We start from the raw sequence: 25,268 nt of genomic DNA, 5'->3' as shown, positions 1-25,268 counted from the left end.
GTATCTATCAGGGATACTTTGCCTAGAGTAAGATGCAAACATTACCACCCATGGGGATAATTTTCTCTGAGGCTTTGCCCACAAAGTCACACTCTTCATCCTTACAGTCACAGTGAAGCCCTAGTCCCCAAGGAAGCTTTGATGCTAGTAATCTTAAGATGAATTGTGCTTTCCAGTTTTGTAATCTATGATCTAACTCATCCTCCTAACTATTATCCCCAGGATGTTGAGAGTGTTGTCTTTTAAATTAATCTATGCATCAATGGGAACTGACGTATAGGGTCCTAGCAATACAGGGAAGAGGTAATTCCCAGAGTAGGGACATGAATTCCACAAATATTTATCCCCAATGTGACTTTTTTAAAAGTTCTACAGTGAAGACATGAATTAGCAAGAAGTAATCTTTGAAGTAGCCTTATTGGAATAAATCTTTGTACTACCTCATTCAACCTTTCCCTACCTCTCTGTCTTCTACTTGACAAGGCTTGATTCTAGGAACCCAGGCTAGAAAATTGCAGTTACAGCAAAGGAGATGCTAAATTCCTAAGAACAATTGCTGGGAATTAGGCCGTGGTGTTATCTGTTCCTGGAGTAGAATTCCCTCACAAAAATATGGGCTTCAAGTGATAGAAAGGAAAAGCCAACTTATGATTAGTTCATTTGGAAGATAATACCAGACATCATTTTGGGGTTCTCCAACTCTTTGCCATTAGCCCCCACCAAGATTGCCTGGGTATGCATAATTGAAACATGTAAAAAAAAAAAAAATCCAGGAAATGGCCAGGGGGAAAGAACAGGCTTTGAAACCAGACAGTTAATGGAAGTATTTCCTTCCAGAGTTGTTTTATGGATAAAAGATAGTGAATATAAAGTGCCCCTACCAGTATCAGGAATATAGTAGGTACTCAGCAAAATGGTGGGTATTATTATTTAGAGGCAAGGAAATGAGAGATTAAACCCATCTCTACCACATACTAGCTCTGTGATCCAATATCTTTATCTGTAAAGATGGAATAATAATGGTAAAGACATACTAGATTATAGATGATAAAACTGAGGGAAGTATACACCATAAGGTATTATTCTGACCTTTGAAGTTTCATCTGACTCCAGCAGTCTATAATTCATGAACTTATAAAGGGGCAATCTTGGCTGTACTGTGGTATAGAATGAGTGAGAAAGTTTGACAAAAAGAGCTCAGTTGTTGCCACAGCAATTCACATATTATTTTCAAAGTAAGAACTTTAATATTGAGATCCATGTCTTCTATAACATCCCAGTGGGTTTTCCATTGTAGATAAAGATAAGATGCACTATCCTTTAAGATCAAAGCTAGTGCTATAGTGGAACTAATACTCTGTTAAGTTAAAAAAAAAACTAGTATTTATCTTAGATTTTGGTAATATGATATAATCTACTTGTTTATTTTGAAAACCCCAAATTTTCTTATAGAAAATGTCAAGCACCATCAAAATATTATGCTTTTTCAACCTGACAAACACCCTTCATTACAAGTAGTCAACTTTCTCCATTATGGATTTAAAACAAGGTAAAGTGTTTCTACTGCCCTAGTTCTAATGTTGTTGAGGAAAAAGAGGACACGATATACATACACATAGAGAAAGATAATGTATTTTTTATATAGTTATATAATAATATATAGGTACATAGTATTATATAGAGAGAAAATGTTATATATATTTATATATATTAAGAGGTAAATATGTATATATTTTATATATAGAGAAAATGTTATATATAGTTATATATAATATATAGAGGCATATATATAGACAAATAATATGTTATATATATATAATTGATAAAACTGAATGTCACCATCTGTCTGAAAGAGTTACTCATCTTATCAAAGTGCTCAGCAAGGAGTAGTTTATTCAGCTGTAGAAAATATTTGAGTGGAATAAGCATTTTTCTAAAGGATTTATTGTATTAAGCAAAATAATAACAGTGGCCCTAATGCCTGAAAAGATGCCTAGTTCAGGTTTTTTTATTTTCCCACGTGTCAGGAGCAGTTTTCCCAATTCTTAGTATTGTAGAAGAATTACTATTTTGAAAAGTTAATTAGTATCAAATGTAAGCTTTTCTTATGAAAAGTGAACTTCCTCAAAAACCATTTTCTCAGCATGGCACATAGACACTGGTTTCCAGATCTTCCAAATACTTCTTTACACTATCTCCTCCTGAGGTCATATTGCCAGAGTGAAAGTCTTTGTAAATATCAAATTTTGAGTCAGATCTGGTTGATAAGGTTTTCAGAGCAAATTTAACAAGATAGGAATCCATGTTTTTAAAAGAGCTCAATTTCCTAACATCCCACATATTTGGAAAATTTCCTTTTTCTTCCTTATAGAAAGTACCATTTCTTGAAACATAGTTGTCCTTCCAGTTGCCAGAGGAAAATCACAAAATCATGATCAAGGAAAACCCTCAAGTCCATTGTATAAGGAAAACTGTGAGGGGCAGAGAGAAGAGAAGACACGACAGGACACAGACATGGCCAGAAGACCAACTCTGGGAACCGAGGATTAGAGGATCCAGGAATCAGATTTGACTCAACATAAGAAAGAACATCCTAAATCAAGATTATCCAAAGATCAAATAGAAAGGTGCCCTGGGAGGTGGTAAGAGCTCACCTCTGCCAAGATATCAGGAGAGGTGTCAAATGGGGGATTGGACAAGAGTGTTTGCTGGTTGGTCACTAAAATTACTCAGAGTTTCTCTTTAAAATACAAATTCCTGGGCCCTGTATCTAGAGATTTTGATTTTGTAGTTCTGGAAGATAAGAAATCTGTAATTTTAGCAGTTGCCGTGAGGTGCCTGGGTGGCTCAGTTGGTTTTGACTCTTGATTTCAGCTCAGGTCCTGATCTCGAGGCTGTAAGATAGAGCCCCATATTGAGTTCAGCACTCAGCAGGGAATCCACTTGAGATTCTCTCCCTCTCCCTCTACCCCTCTTCCCCACACTCTCCCTCTCCAGTTCACTCTCTGGTAGTTCCAAACACTTGGTTTATACATTTCTTCTTTTCTGTTCCTAAATGCAAAAAGGTTTGGAGGGTGTGGAAGGCTGGACTGGGTGATTAGTAATAGGTAGGTATAAGCAACACAGGTTGATCTCAAAGGCACGGTGTCATCCAGGACAGTGGAAGCCCATCTGAGTGATCAGTGAGACCAGATAAGCCACCACCCAAAGTAAATAAATAAATAAATGGTCCTAATTTCTTAGTCTTGCCAAATTCTGGATGTCCATATGTGTATACACATTATAGTGTTCATCATGACCAATTTCAACCTATCAATATGACATCACCAAACACAGACCTGTATACATGTACACCATTTCCCCACCCCCTCCCTTTTGTAACCCTCAGTTTATTTCCCAGAGCCCAGGGTCTCTCATGTTTTTTCTCCCTCTCTGATATCTTCCCATTCAACTTTCCCTCCCCTCCCCTGTGGTCCTCCATGCTATTCCTTATGGTCCACATATGAATGAAACCTTGTGATTGTTGTCTTTCTCTCTCTGGCTTATTTCATTTAGCATAATCCCCTCCAGTTCCATCCATGTAAATGCAAATGGTAGGTATTCATCCTTTCTGGTGGCTGAATAATATTTTATAGTACTTGTGTGCCACATCTTCTTTATCCATTCATCTGTTGAGGGCATCTTGGCTCCTTCCACAGTTCAGCTATTGTGGACATTGCCATTATGAATACTGGGGTGCAGGTGCCCCTTCTTTTCACTACATCTGTAACTTTGGCATAAATACCTAGTAGTAAAATTGCTGGGTTGTAATGTAGCTATATTTTTTTTTAAGATTTTATTTATTTATTTGACAGACAGAGACTACAAGTAGGCAGAGAGGCAGGCAGAGAGAGAGGAGGAAACAGGCTCTCCAAGGAGCAGAGATTCCAATGCAGGGCTCAATCCCAGGACCCTGAGATCATGACCTGAGCCAAAGGCAGAGGCTTTAACCCACTGAGCCACCCAGGCGCCCCGTGGTAGCTGTATTTTTAACGTCTCGAGGAACCTCCATATTGTTTTCCAGAGTGGCTGTACCAGCTTGCATTCCCACCAACAGTGAAAGAGGGTTCCCTTTCTCCACATCCTCTCCAACATTTTTTGTTTCCTGTCTTGTTAATTTTTACCATTCTAAGGTGGTGTAAGGTGGTATCTCATTGTGGTTTTGATTTGTATTTCCCTGATGACTGGTGACGTTGAACATTTTTTCATGTGTCTGTAAGCCATTTGTATGTCTCCTTTGGAGAAGTGTCTTTTCATGTCTTCCGCCCATTTCTTGATTGGATTATTTGTTTTTAGGGTGTTGAGTTTGAAAAGTTCTTTATAGATCTTGGATACCAGCTCTTTATCTGTAATGTCATGTGCAAACATCTTCTCCCATCCCATGGATTGCCTCTTAGTTTTGTTGACTATTTCCTTTGCTATGCAGAAGGTTTTTATCTTGAAGAAGTCCCAATAGTTCATTTTTGCTTTTGTTTCCCTTGCCTTTAGAGATGTGTCTTGAAAGAAATTGCTGTGGCTGATGTTGAAGAACTTACTGCCTATGTTTTCCTCTAGGATTTTGATGGATTCCTGTCTCACATTGAGGTCTTTCATCCATTTTGAGTTTATATTTGTGTATGGTGTAAGAGGATGGTCTAGATTCATTCTTCTGCATGTGGCTGTCCAATTTTCCCAGCACCATTTATTGAAAAGACTGCCCTTTTTCCATTGGATATTCTTTCCTGCTTCATTGAAGATTAGCTGACCATAGAGTTGAGGGTCCATTTCTGGGCTCTCTTTTCTGTTTCCATTGATCTGCATGTCTGTTTTTGTGCCAGTGCCATATTGTTTTGATGATCACAGCTTTGTATACAGCTTGAAGTCTGGCCCTGTGATCCCTCTAGATTTGGTTTTCATTTTCAACACTTCCCTGGCAATTCAGGGTCTTTTCTGGTTCCATACAAATTTTAGAATTGTTTGTTTCAGCTCTGTGAAAAAAGTTACTGGTATTTTGATAGGTATTGCATTGAAAGTGTAGATTGCTCCAGGAAGCATGACATTTTAACAATATTTATTCTTCCAATCCATGAGCATGGACTGTTTTTCCATCTCTTTGCGTCTTCTTCAATTTCTTTCATAAATGTTTGTAGTTTCTAGAGTATAGGTCCTTTACCTCTTTGCTTAGGTTTATTCCTAAGTATCTTATGGTTTTTGGTGCTATTGTAAATAGAATCAATTCCTTAATTTCTCTTTCTTCAGTTACATCATTAGTATATAGAAATGCAACTGATTTCTGTGCATTGATTTTGTATCTTGCCACGTTGCTGAATTGCTGTATGCATTCTAGTAACTTAGGGGTAGAGCCTTTTGGGTTTTACACATAAAGTGTCATGTCATCTGCAAAGAGAGAGAGTTTGACTTCTTCTTTGCCAATTTGAATGTCTTTTATTTCTTTTTGTTGTCTGATTGCTGAAGCGAGAACTTCTAGTACTATGTTGAACAACAGTGGTGAGAGTGGACATCCCTGTTGTGTGCCTGACCTTAAGGGAAAAGCTCTCAGTTTTTCCCCCAAATATCATTTGAGAATGATATTTGCTCTGGGTTTTTTATAGATGGCTTTCGTGTTCCCTCTATGCTTATAATTTGAAGAGTTTTATTCAGGAAAGGATGGTATATCTTATCAAATGCTTTTTTCTGCATCAGCTGAGAGGATCATATGGTTCTTGTCCTTTCTTTTATTAATGTGATGTATCACATTGGTTGCTTTGCAAATGTTGAAACACCCTTTCATCCCAGAAATAAATCCCACTTGGTCATGGTGAATAATCCTTTTAATGTACTGTTGGATTCTATTGGCTAGGATTTTGTTGAGTATTTTGACATCCATGTTCATCAGGGATATTGGTCTGTAATTCTCCTTTTTTTGGTGAGGTCTTTGTCTGGTTTGGGGATCAAGGTAATGCTGGCCTCATAGAATGAGTTTGGAAGTTTTCCTTCCATTTCTATTTTTTTGAAACAGCCTCAGAAGAATAGGTATTATTTCTTCTTTAAATGTTTGGTAGAATTCCCCTGGGAATCCATCTGGCCCCAGACTCTCGTTTTTCGGGAGGTTTTTGATTACTGCTTCAATTCTTCCTGTTTCAGTCCTAGTAGTTTATAAATGTCCAGGAATGCATCCACTTCTTCCATATTGCTTATTTTTTTATCTATAGTTGCTAGTAATAATTTCTAATAATTGTTTCTATTTCCTTGGTGTTAGTCAAGATCTCTCCCCTTTTGTTTATGATTTTATTGACTTGGGTCCTTTCTCTTTCCTTTTGGATAAGTCTGACTGAGGGTTTATTGATCTTATTAATTCTTTCAAAGAACCAGCTTCTAGTTTTGTTGATCTGTTCTACTGTTTTTCTGGTTTCTATTTCATCAATCTCTGCTCCAATCTTCATTATGTCTCTTCTCTTGCTTGGTTTAGGCTTTATTTGCTGTTCTTTCTTCAGGTCCTTTAGGTGTAAAGTTAGCTCGTGCATTTGGGATGGATTTTTTTACTTTTCTGAGAGAGACCTGGATGGCTATGTATTTCTGTTTTAGGACTGTCTTTGCAGTATTCCACAGGTTTTGGACCAATGTGTTGTCGTTCTCTTTAGTTTCAATGAATTGTTTAAGTTATTCTTTAATCTTCTGGTTGACCCAGTCATTCTTTAGCAGGATACTTTTTAACTTCCAAATGTTTGAATTTCTTCCAAATTTCTTCTTTTAATTGAGTTCCAGTTTCAAAGCATTGTGGTCTGAAAATATGCAGGGAATAATATCAATCTTTTGAGTTGAGACCTGATTTGTGACCCAGTATGTGAGCTATTCTGGAAATGTTCCCTGTGCACTCAAGAAGAATGTGTATACAGTTGTTTTAGCATGGGATGTTCTGTATATATCTATATATACATGCCCATCTGGTCCAATGTGTCATTCAAAGCTCTTGTTTCTTTGTTTACCTTCTGTTTGGATGATCGGTCTATTACTGTGAGTGGAGTGTTGAGGTCTCCTACTATTAATGTATTATTATCAATATGTTTCTTTATTTTGGTTATTAATTGGTTTATATAATTGGCTGCTCCCATGTTGGGGACATAGATATTTACATGTGTTAAATCTTCCTGTTGGATGACCCTTTAAGTATGATATAATGTCCCTCAACATCTCTTACTACAGTCTACAGTCTTTGGTTTAAAATCTAATTTTTCTGATATGAGGATTGCTACCCCAGCTTTCTTCTGAGGTCCATTAGCATGGTAAATTGTTCTCTATCTCCTCACTTTCAATCTAGATGAATATTTAGGTTCAAAATGAGTCTCTTGTATACAGCATATGGATGGGTCCTGCTTTTTTATCCATTCTGAAATACTGTGTCTTTTTATCAGAGCATTTAGCCCATTTACATTCAGGGTAACTATTGAAAGATATGAATTTAGGGCCATTGTATTACCTATAAAGTCCCTGTTTCTATAGATTTTCTCTGTTTCTTTCTGGTCTATGTGATTCTTGGCGTCTTTTTTTGCTCTCTGTGGTTCAGTCAGTTAAGCATCTGCCTTCAGCTCAGATCATGATCCCAGTGTCCTGGGATCAAGTGCCGCATGGGGCCCCCTTCTCAGCAGAGATCCTGCTTCTCCCTCTCTTTCCACCTGCCTCTCTGCCTACTTGTGCTCTCTAACTCTCTGTCAAATAAATAAAATCTTTAAAAAAAGAAGAGCCCATACCACACATGTAAGAGCAGAGTCCTGAAAACATTGTGCAAAATTATTATTTTTTAATCTCCCTTAATATTTCTTGCAGAGCAGTCTTGGTAGTCACATATTCTTTCAGTTTTTGACTGTCCTGAAAACTCTCCACCTCTCCATCCATTTTAAATGACAGTCTTTCTGGATAAACTATTCTTGGCTGCGTGTTCTTTTCATTTAGTACACTGAATATGTCCTTCTGGACCTTTCTTGCTTGTGAGGTTTCTGTGGACATGTCTGATATTCTGATATTCCTCACTTGATATGCAATGAACCTCCTCTCCCAGGCTTTTCTCAGGATAGTTTCTTTGGCAGTAAAATTTTCAAGCCTCACTATTATATGTTGGGGTGTTGATCTGTTTTTTATTGATTTTGGGAGGCGTCCTCACTGCCTCTTAGACTTAAATGCTTATTTCCTTCCCAAGATTAGGGAAGTTCTCAGCAATTATTTCTTCAAATATACTTTCTGGCCCACTATCTCTCTCTCCACCCCCTCAGGGATCCTAATAATTCTGACACTGGAACGTTTCATGGTATCATTAATCTCTCCAATCCTTTCTTCATGTGCTATTAGCAGTCAATCTCTGTTTTCCTCAACTCCTTTCCTTTCCATCAGCTTGTATTCTAGATCACTAATTCTCTCTTCTGCTTCATTTATCCTGGCTGTTAGAATATCCAGTTTAGACTGCATCTCATTTATAGCATTTTTTTTTTTTAAAGATTTTATTTATTCATTTGACAGACAGAGATCACAAGTAGGCAGAGAGGCAGGCAGAGAGAGAGGAGGAAGTAGGCTCCCTGCCAAGCAGAGAGCCCGATGCGGGGCTCGATCCCAGGACCCTGAGATCATGACCTGAGCTGAAGGCAGAGGCTTTTAACCCACTGAGCCACCCAGGCACCCCTCATTTATAGCATTTTTTAATTTGGTCTGATTAGATCTCACTTCTGCTCTTAGTGATTCTATGTTGTCACTAATGCTTTTTTTCAAGCCTGGCTATTGACTTTATGATTACTACCCTGAATTCTAACTCTGACATCTTGCTTACATCCATATCTATTAGTTCTGTGGCAGATAATATTGTCTCTGGTTATTTTCTTTGTTGAAAGTTCCACCTCCTAGTAATTCTGTCTAGGGATGATGAAGTGGATAAGCAGAGTCAAAAATATCAACCACAACCTAAGCAAGATGCAGCCTAGCAAAACCCAGAGTGGTTAGAAGTCACCATTGAAAAAACAAAGCCAAAATGAAACAGAAGAATAAAATTTAAAAATTAAAATATTTTTTTAAATGGGCAAAGGATTAAGGGGTTATTTTACTGTGGACAAATCAGTGTTTCAGTTGTTCCTGGGTGTATTTGGCCCGTGTATTAGAGGACACTATGTCCTCAAATTACAAGGAAAGTAAAACGCGCATGTGTGTGTGTGTATGTGTATGTAAAATAGAGTGACAAAAGGACTAAAACAAAGCATATATCTATAAAAAATATAGGTACAAAAAAATCCAAGTTAAAAAGCGACCATGAAAAATATATTGTTACAATAAACATCTAGTTGAAATGAGAATGTAAAAAGGAAAACAGAACCAAACAGAAAAAGCATAAGAAAAAGAAAAAAGAATTTTATCTGAAAAATAAGCCATGAGGCCACTCCTGGAGCTCTCTTGGTGTTGGGATTTTAGTCTTTTGGGGTCCATAGGGTTGTTGGCCTCTTCCAGCTTGTCTTCTGGGGGGGGGGGGGAGGTGGGTTCCTGTCCCTCTGTTTCTGGGGCAGCCCCCCTTGAGCAGAGTTGCCCTGCCCCCTGCTGGGGGAGGATGGGCTCCATGGAAACCATTTTTTGAGCTTTTGTTGTCTAGTGGCTTTCCCCACCTTTCTGAGGGTCAGAGCAAAAATGGCTGCAGCCAAGCCTCTGGTCCAGAGCAGAGAAATCGCAGTCTGCTCTCTTTACTAAATCTTCCAGGAGAAACAGTCTCCATTTCTGTATGCTCCCGTGTGTGCATGTCCACAGCGACTCTCTCAGAGGTCATCCCAAGGGCCTGGACTTGTCCCTGCCCTTTGTGTTTCTAAAACTCTCCTGCGCACCCCCTGCAGCTCCTAGATCCTGCCTAGGTGCTGCTCCAAAGCCCTTTCCTGGCCCTACCGCTCTGCGGGATTTTGCCTGATCAAGGGCACAGGTTCTAGGTTTTTTTCAGGCTGCCCAAGAGAAAGCGATTCTTAAACAGCCAGGCTTGCAGTTTATGGGATCTGAGCTAAGAGACCAGCTTCCTGGCTCCACCGCTGGGGCACTCTGCCAGTCCAGGAATTCCCTTTGGCTCTGTGGCTTCCCATAGCCCAAGACCACAGAGTTCTACCTAGAATTCTGCCTTCTTGTTTCCAGAGCCCTTTTCAGAGAGGGTGTCACTCCCTAGAGCAGATTTCTAAGGGTTATGCTTTTACACTCCTGTGTTACATCACTTTCCAGGCACCAGGTTATAGAGGCTTCCTTCCCCTTCCCTTCCCCTATAGCTCCCTGAAGATTCACAACTCCACTCTTCTGACCTTGCAACACGCAGTGCCTTTTTGTTTGTAGAGATCCAGATACATATTTTTACATCTCAGGCTGATTTTGTGGGTGGTCAAAATGATTTGGTAGATAACCAGCTAAATTCAGGGGACCAGTTACTCCTCTGCCATCTTGTCTTCTGGTCAGGGCTTTTTTTAAAAATTCCAGTACGACTAACTGTAGTGTTATATTTGTTTTAGGTGTACAATATAGTGATTCAACAATTCTATACATTACGCAGTACATCATGATAAGTATATTTTTGAGGGATGTCTTAATGTTATGTAATTTTAATACGTGCAAGGGCATACCACAGTAAACAAAACAGATGAGCTTCTTGCCCTCAGGGAGCTGATTTTCCATAAGGAGGGTCAGAAAATAAAGTGAATGCATGAACCACACATTGAAGAGTTTCATGAACACCAGGAAGAAAATAAACAGGGGATCATGATAGAGAATGCAGTGAGCTCCCTGGAGCTCAGGGAATCAGGAAGAGCCTCTCTACAGAGAGAACATCTGAGCTGAGACCAGAAGGATAAGAAGGAACCATCCACATGAACGGCCAGGAAAAAAGCTGTTCTAGGCAGAGAGAGACCAGCACAGAGCCTGAGGGGCCAGCAGAGGGAAGTGAGCAGAGACAGATCTGTAGGATTTCACAGGCCAAGGTAAGGAGTCTGGATTTTATGTTCAGTGACAAGCGGAAGGTGCTGGAAGGCTTTTTTTTTTTTTTTTTTAATTAAATTTATTTATTTTCAGCATAACAGTATTCATTATTTTTTCACCACACCCAGTGCTCCATGCAATCCGTGCTCTCTATAATACCCACCACCTGGTACCCCAACCTCTCACCCCCCAGCCACTTCAAACCCCTCAGGTTGCTGGAAGGCTTTTAAGCAGCATGGTATTTGATGTGCGTTATTACAGGTCACCCTAGCTGCTGTGTGGAGAGGAGCTGAGAGGGAGCAAAAGTAAGAAGGCTCTCACTCTCAGTTTCGCCCAAGACTTCCAAGTGGAAATGTGCTGGGGAGTGAACAGCCAGGCAAGAGTGAGGGCCCAAATCATGAAAGGGGAAGGAGTTGAAGCCAGAGCCTTTGGTACCCTGTGCACTACCAGAAGAGACTTCTGAGGAGCCTTGTGAGGTGTTTCAGAATAGTAGCCCAGGGAAAGAGAGGAGGAAGCATGAATCGATGTGTCCCAGCCCTGCTTTGGTCAGTGGCAGCTCCACAACTGTGGGACACAAGGGCTGCAGGGACCCCTGAGCCATCTCCCTTGTGGTCTGCACAGGCCCAGAGCAGGAAGAGGGGGGTACAGAGCTGGCAGGGCAGGGGCATCGCCAAGGTGCACTGCACCAAACCGGCCGCAGCCTGCATGGAATCTGTGTCCCTGTCCTGGGGTGACAGCAGGGGCTGCAAGAATTTAGAGCAGGGCAAAGAGGGGCCCAATGCTCCTTGAGACAGTCCAGGAATGACAATGTGGAGAGTTCTTCTGGAAGCTGAGTTGTGGTTCTGGTAGGATGTCCAGGCAGGAGCATGACCTCAGCCAGGGGAAGGAAGTGTAGCAAAACGTGAGTCCCAGAGTGAATGGAGGACTGCCTGCAGAGAGTCCCCTGGGGTTAGTCGAGGAAACTGAGGTAGGAGCCTCAGGCTGGGCAGCCCAGGGGAGAGCCAATGGCACTTGAAGCAAAGGGCATATTAAAACCATCGACTTATTTGTAAGCCTGTGGTAACAAGGCTCATTTCTGACTCCCATGGCTGAGAAGGTGGGTCTCCAGCCCCTCCTCATTGCCTGGGACTGGCTCAGAAAATAGAGAAAGAGAGGTGATGGGCTCACCAAATTATCACCCAGACAGGGAAGCTGAACCACACTGTGAAGCAGCCTTTGGGAACCCTCTTCTCCAGGCTTCAGTAACTCCCCACTCTGTGATTTTCTTCCTTCCTCCCTCTGTTTCTTCTCTCTGTCCCTCACTGCTTCCACTGGCTGAGGTTCACTTCCCTGCCTCTCACCTTCAGTCGCAATGTTGCCTCCCTACATAATTTCAGCTATGACCATGGCTTCGTTTAGTCACGTAAATCCTCACAACTCCCCAGTTTGTTTCCAGCTCAGACTTCCTTTCTGATGTCCACCCTTATCCATCCCTCCCCTGGCTCGAGACCTAACTCAAATTAAATGCAGTATGGCCAGAGATAAACTCAGCCCTCCTTCCCCTCAGTCCTCTCTGGGTCCCCATCTCAGGGCAGGTCTCCTTGCAAGCCACGAAAGCCTGACACTAAGCATCATCTCCCCTCTTCACCATTCCCATACCTGACCCATCACCAAGTTCTGTTGCCTTTCCCTTCCAAGGAATATTCCAAATATTCCATTTCTTTGTCCATCTCCATTATGGAGTTAGCTTTTATGGAACTCTACCGAACACTGCTGAACCACCATGCACAAATGTAGCTTATACCAACCAGGAAGGGGCCCGGGGAGCAAGGGACTGCTCAGTTCCATTACCTCAACCTGGGGTGGGGCTGGGGGGAGTGGGCTATTTACTTGCCAACTTCCTGTCTGTCATTGTGAGATTGCTTCTGGAGGCATCTGCTCTCCAGCCTTCCTCACCTATGGGTTAGCATGTTCCCATAGCCAGAAGAAAACTCTGCCAGTGAATCCTAAGTGATGTGGGAAACAAAGGCAAAAGAAAAAAAATTAAATTTCTCTACTACTTACAGCCCATTGACAAGTCCTTGAAATAGGTAGAATGACCTTGCTCTGGGAGCTTAGCTGCCTCAAAGTTGATGCTTTGCTAAGGGCAAAAGGCAATCTTAGCCCAACTTCCCAGATCCTATGAGTCTACTTCAACATATAAAAATTCCTTTCAAAACTTCCTTGATCTCTACTCCCCAAGATACATGTTAGCAATCATCCTTTAATCAACCTAATATCAGTCCCACTGATATTCATATGAAGGGTCCCATGACTGGGGTTTTATAAGACAGTAATAAATGACTTTTCCCAACAAGAACTAACCCCCTCAAGGCGCTAAAAACCTTGTTTCCAAAATTCCTTAGAGATTTATGCTATCCCTAACCCCCTTCCAACTTGAAAATATATAATGGGCCACTCCTCATGACCCCAGTGCCTCTCTTTGTCCACAGGTCCAGTTTGGTGCTTTCATAAAACTACCCTTTTGCACCAAAGACAACTCAAGAATTCTTTCTTGGCCATCAGCTCCAAACCCCAACATTTCCTACAAAAACAGGTACTCACAGTATGTGACTTCCTGCACATAGATGTGAGATCCCAGGGTATGTGGGCAGAACTAGGCATGTCTATTAGAGTCAGGCACTCGAAGCATTACCACGTGACTTAGGCCTCACACAACAGTTAGTTGAGGCAAGTTCTATTATTAGTTTAATTTTACAGATGAGCAAATAGGAATACTCTCTCCCTAGCTTTGGTCCATTAACCTGGGAAGCTTCGAGTTAGTCTTCTTGTCTCAGGTCGAACAGCATTTCCTGAGGGAAGTCATCCTTGACAGCATGCCACAACACAAACACACAGGGGACCGTAAACAAAGCTCTGTGTGACCCGGGCTGTTGCAGCACACATCTTCTTTCCCACAACACCCACACAGTGGCTGGTTTCTGATGGCTGTGTGTTCCATGACAGCCAGGGCACAGCGAGCCACCTGGATGTGGACATCACATGCACTCAGATTGTGACAGAACATCCCTGTGCAGAACTCCACTCTTCTGGGACTCTCCCATGTGCTTCATTAAGGCCTCTCCCCTCATGTATTTTCAACCTAAAATTTTCCAAGAATTCCAAGCTTCTTCCAACTCCAGTCCAAAGGATGGCCAGTATGGGCTTCCAGTCATGCCCCAACTGAACCACCACAATACCATCAGAGAGAAGCTTGGGGCCCAGAGACCTCCCGGCCTATAATCTTGTCTCGATATTGCATGAAGGAGTATGACCTCTAGATATAGATTACCTGAATTCAGATTCTGGCCCCAGCACTTCTTGGCTCTGTGAGCCTCTCAGTGTCCTACTTCAAGGTCTGTGTGAGGATTAAATGAGAAGATAGAGTGTGCATAGGATCCCCCTGAATAATGCCCATATTCATTGAGGAAGGATCATCAACATATGAATGCGTCCCCTCCCCTTCTGCCCTTTCCCTGCTCTGCCTATCTGGGAGTTTGGGATCCTGATCTCAGTGAGTGAGAGTCTTGCCTGCCTGCCTGGGAAGATATAACCCAGAAGTAAATAAGGTGGAACTAGGAGAAGATTTAGGAAGAGATCCAGGAGGGATGGTGAATGAGTGGGGCCAGGCAGCTGTGACCAGGAAGAACAGAAGTGGTTTGAGAAGTATCACCATGGATTCTCTTTAATACTCTTTGATAGATACTAGGGAATGAATTGCCTTCCACACTCCCAAATTCATATGTTGAACTCTTAACCACCAGGGTATAACTATACTTAGAAGTAGGGCCGGTAAGGAGTGAACTAAGGTTAAATGAGGTCCAAAGGGTAGGGTCCTAACAATAGGATCAGTGGCCTCATGAAGAAGAAGAGATTTCACTCTCTCCAGGCATGAGGAGGGAAGGCCACGTGAGGATATAGTGAGAAGTAAGCCATATGCAAGCCAGGAAGAGAGCCCTCACCAGAACCTGACCATGCTGGCAGCCTGATCTTGGACTTCCAGCCCCCAGAACTGTGAGAAATAAATGGCTGTTTTCCAAACCACTCATTCTGTGGCATTCTATTATTGTATTATGATAGCCAAAGTAGACTGATACAACAGATGAAAGTAGCAATCATAATTTCTTTTTCTTTTTTGATTTTTGATTCCCTTCATGCCTGAGTTAGGCTCTCTGCAGGTGGCACGATGCAGAGACCAGGAAGTTGTCTGTGATGGTTAATTTTATGCATCAACTTGATGCTCATCTGGTAAATCATTATTTCTGGATGTGTCTGTCTATGAGGGTGTTTCAGGAAGAGACTAGCATTTGAATCACAGATTGAGTAAAGAAGATTCTATCAATGCAGTTGGGCCTCATCCAATCCATTGAGGGCCTGAATAGAACAAAAAGGTGGAGGAAGAGCAAATTTGTTTTCTTTCTGAGCTGGGACATCCGATTCTCCTGCCTGTAGACATTGGCTCTCCTGACTCTCAGGCCTTGAGACTCAGACAGGATTGCACACCAGTTCTCCTGGGGCAACCCACAGACAGCAGATGGAGGGACTTCTCAGTCTCCACAGTCACATGAACCAAGTCCTCTAACTATATCTGTATATATCTACATATCTTATTGGTTCTGTTTCTCTGGAGAACACTGACTAATACAGCACCCCTTGACCTGAGTTATGTTCACTTTCTAGCACCATGCACTGAGCCATGGGGGACACAAGGCATCGCATGTGCTCCTTGCTCCTGCTATGGGGAAAATAGACCAGAGAGTAGGGAAGTTGTGCATGATGAGCTCTGTAGGGCATCTGTCATGGGGAGTAAGTACCCACCACTCTCAAGCCATGGAGAACTGTTGGAGAGAACCTTCATGTCTCCACAGGCACCTTCCCCCACTGCTTCTCTGTCTGTAGCTGTCTAGCTATTTTCATGCACTAACTACAGCTGCTAGTGACCCAGTGCTGATCATGTGCCCAGACTCTACAGCAAAGATGTTATCTAGTGTCTCGAACAGCATGTTCAGGTGCTACATCTACAGAACCCATCACGTGGGGCAAGTGAGACACAGACGTGTGAGCATGGTACCTTGCCTGAGTCTACCCTGCTCCATGCAGCCACACCACAACCTAAACTCAGGCTGTCTGGCCATGGAGCCTGAGCTCCTGATCCCCGTGCTCTGTGGCTTCTCAAAGAGTCAATTGAGCCACTGGGAAACTGGGTAATAGTTATTTTCAACTCATGTCATTGTGGGCTTGCTACTGTGTTTTCCTGCACCCTGCCACTCCCCATGTTCAGAAGGGGTGAGTCTCTTGCACCCTTGTGGAATGAATGATGTTCTGTCCCTTAGGTCTGAGAAATGTAACTGCTGGGCCATGTTCTTTCATCAGCCTTCACAGGGTATGTGACCAGCTGTGACCCGGGACACTGAGAACTGAGGCAGACTCTCCACCCACAACCAGCCCCAGCCCTGCCCGCCTCAGTGTTCCTGTGGTAAGCCCTGGGATTCTATCTACCATGGGTCCCAACCTCTTTTTTGTCATAAAGATCAAGATAGCAATTTCAACCTCCAGTTCTTCCAAAGACTGAAACATTGGCACCAAACATGTCTGACCTGCAACTTGGCTGGCAAAGATGCTATGAGGCTTTCTATTCCACATCCCAACCACCAAGCCCTGTTGACTACCTCCAAAGAAACACCCAAGTCTTTCCCCCTTCCTCCCATGCTCTCTTGCTAGCACTGCCCGGACTGTGTTACTACAAGGCCTACAACTTCTTCCTTGTGCCAGCCCTGCCTTCCCCAGTCTCTCCCAGGGTCTAATCCCATCTGCCAAAGACTTTGCACATCCTGTGAGCTAACCATGGGCTTTGTATTTAAATGGTAGGAAAAAAAAAAATCAAAAGAACAAGGTCTCCTGATGTATGAAAGTCACATGAACTTCAAATGTCAAATGTCTATAAGTAAGTTTTTTTATTAATTATTTTTATTAACATATAATGTATTATTTGTCCCAGGGGTACAGGTCTGTGAATCCTCAGGCTTACAATACTTCACAGCACTCACCATTTTCACATATCCTCCCCAATGTCCATAACCCAACCACCCTCTCCCTACCCCCCAACCCCCCAGCAATCCTCAGTTTGTTTTGTGAGATTAAGTGTCTCTTATGGTTTTTCTCCCTCCTGATCCCATCTTGTTTTATTTTTCCCTTCCCTACCCCCCAAACTCCCCACTCTGCCTCTCAAATTCCTCATATCATGGAGATAATATGATAATTATCTTTCTCTGATTGACTTATTTCACTCAACACAAGCAAGTTTTATTGGATTATAACCACATTTATTCATTTCCTTTTACCTATGGCTGCTTTTAGGCTACAAGGTTGTGGGGAGTAACTATAATAGACTCCCACAGGCATGGTATGAACATGTACAGGAAAAGTTGGTTACAGCAAAGATGTATACATCTTTGTATACAAAGATGTGACTGACTTTGTATACAAAGATCTGACTCCACAGGGCTTTTCAAAATGCAGATCAACTAGACTATACCAGGTCCAGGGCTTCCCACTTCATTTAAATCAAACTCTGACCTAATCTAGACCCTACCCCACCATGTGTGCTCCCCACCAAGCAGCCTGCCCTCGGTCCCCTGCATCTACTTACCTGCTTAGACATTCACTTCCAGGTCTGGGCTCCAACTGTGATTTCTCCCCTGCAGCTCCTTCTCAGATTGAAACAGTGCTAGGTCCTTCTTGTTGTCCAGGTCTTGGATAGGCCTTCCCAAACATCCAGCACAAAGCAGACATTGGGCAAACACTATTCCTATCACTTGATTTCATTCTCTGATCAACATTTTCCACTATCTGGCATTTCATTTGTTTATCCACTTAGTTACTCATTGCCTCCTTCATTTACAACATAAGCTCCATGGAAGTAGGGACCTAGTCTTGTTTCAAAAGGTATCCCCAGGGGGCGCCTGGGTGGCTCAGGTCATGATTTCAGGGTCCTGGGATTGAGCCCCACATCAGGCTCCCTGCTCAGCGAAGAAACTGTTTCTTCCTTTCCTTCTGCTGTTCCCCCTGCTTGTGTATTCTCTCTGTGTCAAATAAATAAAAATTTAAAAAAAATCTTTTAAAAAATGAGGTATCCCCAGGATATAGTACAGTAGAACCTCAGAGGCTATTGAAGAGTAGATGATGACAACAGTGAGCTGGCAGGTGTGCAGCCAAGTCTTGGGGGACCACACAGCTCTATGAAGAGAAGTCATCCCGATTTATTGCTGGGCTTGGGCTCTCCATGGTGGACAGCCAACTCTGGCTCTGTGGGACAAACACCGTCCATACGTGAAACTGTCCACATGTGGACCCGTCCACATTTGACACCAGATGGGAGAACACCAGAGGTCTTTCTTCTATGCTCTGGTTTTGATGGCCATATGGATGTCCCCATAGCAGACAACTCATGTTAACAGCATTGAGCTTTTTATTTTATTTATTTATATGGTTGTATTTATTTAACAGAGACATACACAGCAAGAGAAGGAACACAAGCAGGGGGTGGGGAAGTGGGAGAAGCAGACTTCCTGCCAAGCAGGGAGCCTGATGCGGGTCTCAATCCCAGGACCCTGGGATTATGACCTGAGCCAAAGGCAGACGCTTAATGACTGAGCCACCCAGCCACCTCAGCATTGAGCTTTTTATGGTAAAAATAACATGTATGTATACTAAAAGTCATAGTACAAAGAAAACCATAAAGAAGAAATTTGAAACCATCCCCAAATAACCAAGCTTAGCATTTTGGTATACTTCCCTCAGGGTGTTTTCTATGTAAATATCCTTGTGTGAGCTAATGACCTATTTTTCTTCCTTGAGAGATCAAGGCTCTCTTTCTATATTAGAAAGAACTAAATTGACCTACAGTTTCAAGAAACTGGCATGACATCTCTTTCCTCGGTAAGAAGCTCCAGTGTTATCAACCCTCACCATTTAAGAAAACACCTTTCCACGTCATCTACATGTGGAGTATGCAGTTTGAGCCACTCATTCCTGCTCCCTGGGCACAGAGGAGGGGCCACAGGTTCCTCCTCTGTGCCCACTGAGACTGGCAGAGGGATATCAAGCCCCCCTCACTGAGACTCCACTATTTACCTGGCCTCATGCACAAACACTGCTGAGTGCCTGCCACATGCCAGCTCTGTTCAGGGCTCAGTGCCAGGGATTCAAGGAGAGAAAATGCAGAGTTACTGCACTCCATTGCCTGCCAGCTTTCAAGCCTGATGCTCAATGCCCTGCAACACTGCATTTACATGGCTTGGTTTTCTCTAGATGTCTTGGCTACATGCAATGATAGTATTTTGTTTCATCTTTACAGAATTTTTAAGCTTTCATTTTTTAAAAAGTGACTTCAACAGAAGCAAAATGGTGTAGAGAAAAATCTAAAGAGAAGATGCTGAGTTGACAAATACTACACCCTTCTTTCAGTCTGACGCAATCTGTACTAAACTCTTTGGATGTTAGCCAGGTTAGGAGGAAGCCAACAGAACAAGAAAATGTTTGATGGCCACATGGCTTGGGGATTTAATCACTGTCCCTTAATCTTAGAGTTAAGGTTACCTTCAGAATGAAGCTAATAAAATGAACACACGATAAAGTTCAATCAACTCTACAAGTCCTGGTGGGGCAGGACATCTTCCACACACACAAAGATGATTGGTCGCGAGAAGCCATGGCTGGGGGCCCAGGTGTTCCTATTCTCCCACCGCAGCTCCCCTCTCTAACCCCCTTTCATTCATTATTTCTTTCAACAATTATTTATTTAGTGCCTTCTGTTGTACCTGATACTATTCTGATAGAAATTAACTTTTGCTAGGCTCATTTATTCCCATTTCTCAAAATTTACAAATCAGACACCACCACCTTAGGGAATACTAGCTGTAGCCTTCTTGTCCCTGACACTGGACTTAGCTATGGGCCCTTCCTGTGTGATTTTATAACACTCTCTGCACAATTCTGTCATTGCACTTGCAACTTTATGCTTTTCTCTTCATGGGTCCACCTTCTCCACTAAGCTGTGAACTTGTAAAGATCAATGTAAATTCATTTCTCTAGCCTCAGACCCCTACACAACACCTAAATATACAGTAGTTGCTCCCCAAAAAAGTTATTGAATCAGAAAACTGCAGCAGAATCAATATTCTCTTCTCTGAAGAAAAACTGGAAAAATGGAGTTTAGGAGAAAAGAGGGGAACAGAAGAACCAAGTCTTTATATAGCTTTCTCTAACATTGTGCAGGGTAAAACATTTTCTTCCCACCTGACCCAAGTGTTTCCACCACTGGCCAGGTAGAGACTGAGGTTGAGATGGGTAGGCACACAAGACAATCTTAGCTTAGCACCACCCACTATCCTCTTGCTCAGATTCCAACCTACCAGACAACTTTCTAGTTACCATTTTTTCCTCCCCTGCTCCATCTTTCCCATCCCAATGAGTGACAATTCCATCCTTCCCATTGCCCTAGACACAAGCCTTGGAGCTATTCTTGACCAGTTCCTTTTTCTCATAACCCATACCCAATCTGTCAGTCCATCCTGTTAGCTCCACCTCCAACATATCTCCAGAATCTGCCTGCTTCTCACTACTGTCACTGCCACCTCCCTCCTTCAAGTCTCTCTACCATCTCTGACTAAGGCAATTGTAGGTACACCCTGATGACCCTCCCTGTTTCTACTCTTGCCCCGAGATAGTCCCTTCTCAACACAAGCCAGATGGAGCCTCGAAAAACCTAAGTCAGATGGTGCCACTCTGCTCAAATGCCCCTTTGCAATTTGAATACCTTTTATTTCTTTTTCTTGCCTAATTGCTCTAACTAGGACTTTCAGTGCTATGTTGAATGTAAGTAGCAAGAGTAGACATCTTTCCCCTGTTCCTGATCTTAGAGGGAAAGTTTTCAGTTTTTCACCATCGGGTATGATGTTAGCTATGGGCTTTTTACATACGACCTTTACTGTGCTGAGGTATAGTCCTTCTGTTCCTAATTCATTGAGAGCTTGTATCATGAAAGGTATGAAATTTTGTCAAACCCTTTTTCTGAATCTAATGAAATGATCATATGACTTTTAATCCTTTGTTTTATTAATGTGGGGTATCACAATTGGCTTTCATATATTGAAGCATCTGTGCGTCACAGGGGTAAATCCCACCTGGTCATGGTATATGATCCTTTTAATGCTAAATTTCATTTGCTAGTATTTTGTTGAGGACTTTTGCATCTACATTCATCAGGGATATTGGTCTGTAATTTTCTTTTCCTGTGTTGTCTTTGTTTTTCAGTATCAGAGTAATGCTGGCCTCATAAAATCAGTTTGAAAATGTCCCTTCCTCTTCAATTTTTGGGAAGAGTTTAAAAGAATTAGTATCAATTTTTTAAATGTTTGATAAAAATAACCAGTGAAGCCATCTGGTCCTGGACTTTTCTTTATTGGGAGCTTTTTTCATTACTGATTCGATTTTCTTACTAGTTACAGATCTGTTCAGATTTTCTATTTTATCACAATTTAGTCTTGATAGGCTGTATATTTCTGAGAATTTATCCAATTATTCTAGATCATCCAATTTGTTGGCATATAATTGTTCACAGTTAAACATTAAACTGTAGTCTTGGAATGCCTGGGTGGCTCAGTCAGTTAGGTATTTGCCTTTGGCTTAGGTCATGATCTCAGGGTCCTGGGCTGGAGTCCCACATCGGGCTTCCTGCTCAGCAGGGAGTCTGCTTCTCCCTCTGCCTGCCACTTCCCCTTCTTGTGCTCTCTCTCCCTCTCTGACAAATAGATAAATAAATAAAATCTTAAAAAAATAAGCAGTAGTCCCTTTGACCCATTGCTTTTCTATGACACTAGTGGGTCTTGTTGTTTTGTCTTTTCTTAGAAACATTTTTATTGCAAGTGTTAATTAAACACTTCTCTACAGGCATTGCAGAATGAACATAACTTGGATTGTTTCCTCTTTCACTTCTGATTTTGAGTTTTCTCTCTTTTTTTCTTATTCTAGCTAAAGGTTTATCAATGTTGTTAATCTTCTCAGAAAACCAACTCTTAGTTCCATTGGTCTTTTTCTATTGTTTTTCTAGTCTCTATTTCATTGATTCTTGTTCTAATCTTTTATAATTTCCTTCCTTCTGCTGACTTTAGGCTCAGTATTTTGAGTTTTCTCTTTTTGTCCTTAGTCTAGCTAAAGGTTACCAATTTTGTTAATCTTTTCAGAAAATTGACTCTTAATTTTGTTGGCCTTTTTCTATTGTTTTTCTTTTTTTTAACTTATTTTTTATTATTAATTATTTTTATTAACATATAATGTATTATTTGCCCCAGGGGGTTTTCTAGTCTCTATTTCATGTATTCTTGTTCTAGTTTTTATCATTTCCCTCCTTCTGTTAACTTTGGATTTAGTTTGCTCTTTTTTTGAGTTCCTTAAGATATAAAGGTAGTTTGAGATCATTCCCTTTTTTTTTTTTTTTAAATGGTGGCATTTATTATTAAAAACTTTCTTCTTAGAACTGCTTTTACTGGGGCACCTGGGTGGCTCAGTTGGTTGAGTGGCTGCCTTCAGCTCAGGTCATGATCCCAGTTCTGGGATTGAGTCCTGCATCAGTATCCCAACTCCATGGGGAATCTGCTTTTCTCTCTGACCCTCCCCCTTCTCATGCTCTCTCTCTCATTCTCTCTCTCAAATAAATAAATAAAATCTTAAAAAAAAAAAAAAAGAACTGCTTTTACTGAATACCGTAAGTTATCCAGATGACATGACCTTATATGTAAAAAAAAAAAAACCCTAAAGATTCCATTAAAAAAAACTGTTAGAACTAATAAGCAAGTTCAGTAAGGTTGCAAGATACAAAATCAACATATCAAAATTAGCTATATTTCAAAATCCTAACAATGAACTATCTCAAAAAAATTAAGATAAGAATCTCCTTTATAATAGCATCAGAAAAAAATGATATACTTAGGAATAAACTTAATCAAGGAAGTGAAAGACTTGTGCACTGAAACTACAAAATACTGATGAAAGCAATTTAAGAAGACACAGATAAATGAAAAGGTAGTCTGTGTTCATGGACTGAAAGACTTATTTGTTAAATGTCCATTCTGCCCAAAGTAATATACGGATTCAATGTACTCTCTATCCAAATCTCAATGAATTTTTTTTTCTGGAGAAATAGAAAAAATTTTTGTCTTTGTGGCTGGCTTTTTTATAATAAGCCATAATAATAACTAAATGATAATAACTAAAGTTATTATGGAGCTACAAAGAACCCACCCTGAGAGCCAAAACAATCTTGAGAAAAAAGAACAGAGCTGGGGAAACCATAATTCTTGATTCCAAACTATATCACAAAGCTACAGTATTTTAAACAGTCTGGTACTGGCATAAAGATAGACAGACCTGTACCCCTGGGGATAAAAATATATGTTTATAAAAAATAAAAAAATTAAAAAAAAAGATAGACATAAAGACTAATCGAACAAAATAGAGAAAAAAAAGAAATAAAATGACATACATGTGACCAACTGATCTTCAGCAAGGGCGCCAATACCACCCAATGGGGAAAGGACGGCACCTTCAACAAACGCTATTGGAAAGACTAGACACACACACTCAAAAGAATGGAATGAGACACTTATGAAACAAAAATCAATTTTTAAAAAAGATTTTATTTATTTACTTGACAGAGATCACAAATAGGCAGAGAGGTAGCAGGGGTGAGGGGGAACAGGTTTCCTGCTGACCAGAGAGCCTGATGTGGGGCTTGATCCCAGGATACCGGGACCATGACCTGAGCCAAAGGCAGGGGATTTAACCCACTGAGCCACCCAGATACCCCCACAAAAATCAATTTGAAATGGATTGAGAACTTAAGTATTCTGAAAAGACCTGGAACCATAATACTCCTACAGGAAAACATAAGGGAAAAAAGCTTCATAGCATGGGTCTTGGCAATGATTTCATGGGTATGATGCCAAAGCACAAATAACTATAGACAAGTGAGACTACATTAAACTAGGAGTGTCTGCACAACAAAGGAAATAATCAACAGAGTGAAAAGGTAACCTACAGAATGGAAGAAAATATTTGCAAACCAAAATCTGTTAAAGAATTCATATTCAAAAATGTAAGAAAGTCATACAACTCAATAGTACAAAATAAATAATCTGATTTAAAAATGGGTAGGGGAACTGAATAGACATGTCTCCAAAGACAGGCCAACAGGTATCTGAAAAGATGTTCAACATCACTAATCATCAGGGAAATACAGATCAAAACCAAAAACACAAATTAAAAAAAAATACAGATATCACCTCATTCCTGATGAATGGCTTTCATCAAGAAAAAAAAAAAGGCAAGTATTGGCAAAAATGTGGAGAAATTAGAACTTTTGTGCCCTATTGATGGGAATGTAAAATGGTACAGCCACTATGAAAAAGAACAAAGTTCTCCCCCAAATTTAAAAATACAACTATCATATGATCCTGCAATACCCACTTCTGGGTATTCATCTAAAGAATTGAAATCAGAATCTCAAAGAGATATTTGCACTCTTGTGTTCATTGCGACACTATTCATAATAGCCAAGTTGTGGAAATAACCCAGATGTCCATTGACAGGTGAATAGAAAGAAAATGTGGTATTTACATACGTCAGGATGTTATTCAGCCTTAAAAAGAAGGAAATCCTACCTATATACTACAATGTGGATGAACCTTGAGGACATTATGGTCAGTGAGATAAGCCAGCCACAAAGACAAAAATGTCATAATTCCACTTACAATAGTCAAACACACAGATATAGAGAAAACGGCAGTTGCCGGGGGCTGCAGGAAGGAGAAATGGGGAGTTGCTGTTCAATGAGTGTAAAGCTTCAGTTATGCAAGATGATTAAGTTCTAGAGATCTACTGTGCCTACACTTAACAATGTGATACTGTACACTTAAAAATTTAAGAAGGTAGATCTAATACTAAGATACAAAGTATTCTTACCACAATTAAAAAAAAAAAAAAAAAAAAAAAAAAACCTCTCTGGCTTCCCACCTTGTGCAAAGAAAAAGTCAGTCTTCACATTGGCCTTCAAGGCCCTGCCTTGCCCCTATGCCTCATCTCTTGCTGTTCCCTCCCTCCTACACTGAGCCACGTGGCTCCCCTGGCCTTGTGGGTAGAAGGTCAGCTTCCACTGCATGGCCTTTGCACTTCTGTTCCTTCTCCCTGGGGCGTCCATCTTTTCT

This window comes from Mustela lutreola, chromosome 13, assembly GCF_030435805.1.
Source record: "Mustela lutreola isolate mMusLut2 chromosome 13, mMusLut2.pri, whole genome shotgun sequence".
NCBI lineage: Eukaryota > Metazoa > Chordata > Mammalia > Carnivora > Mustelidae > Mustela > Mustela lutreola.
Note: the sequence above shows the minus strand (reverse complement) of the source record.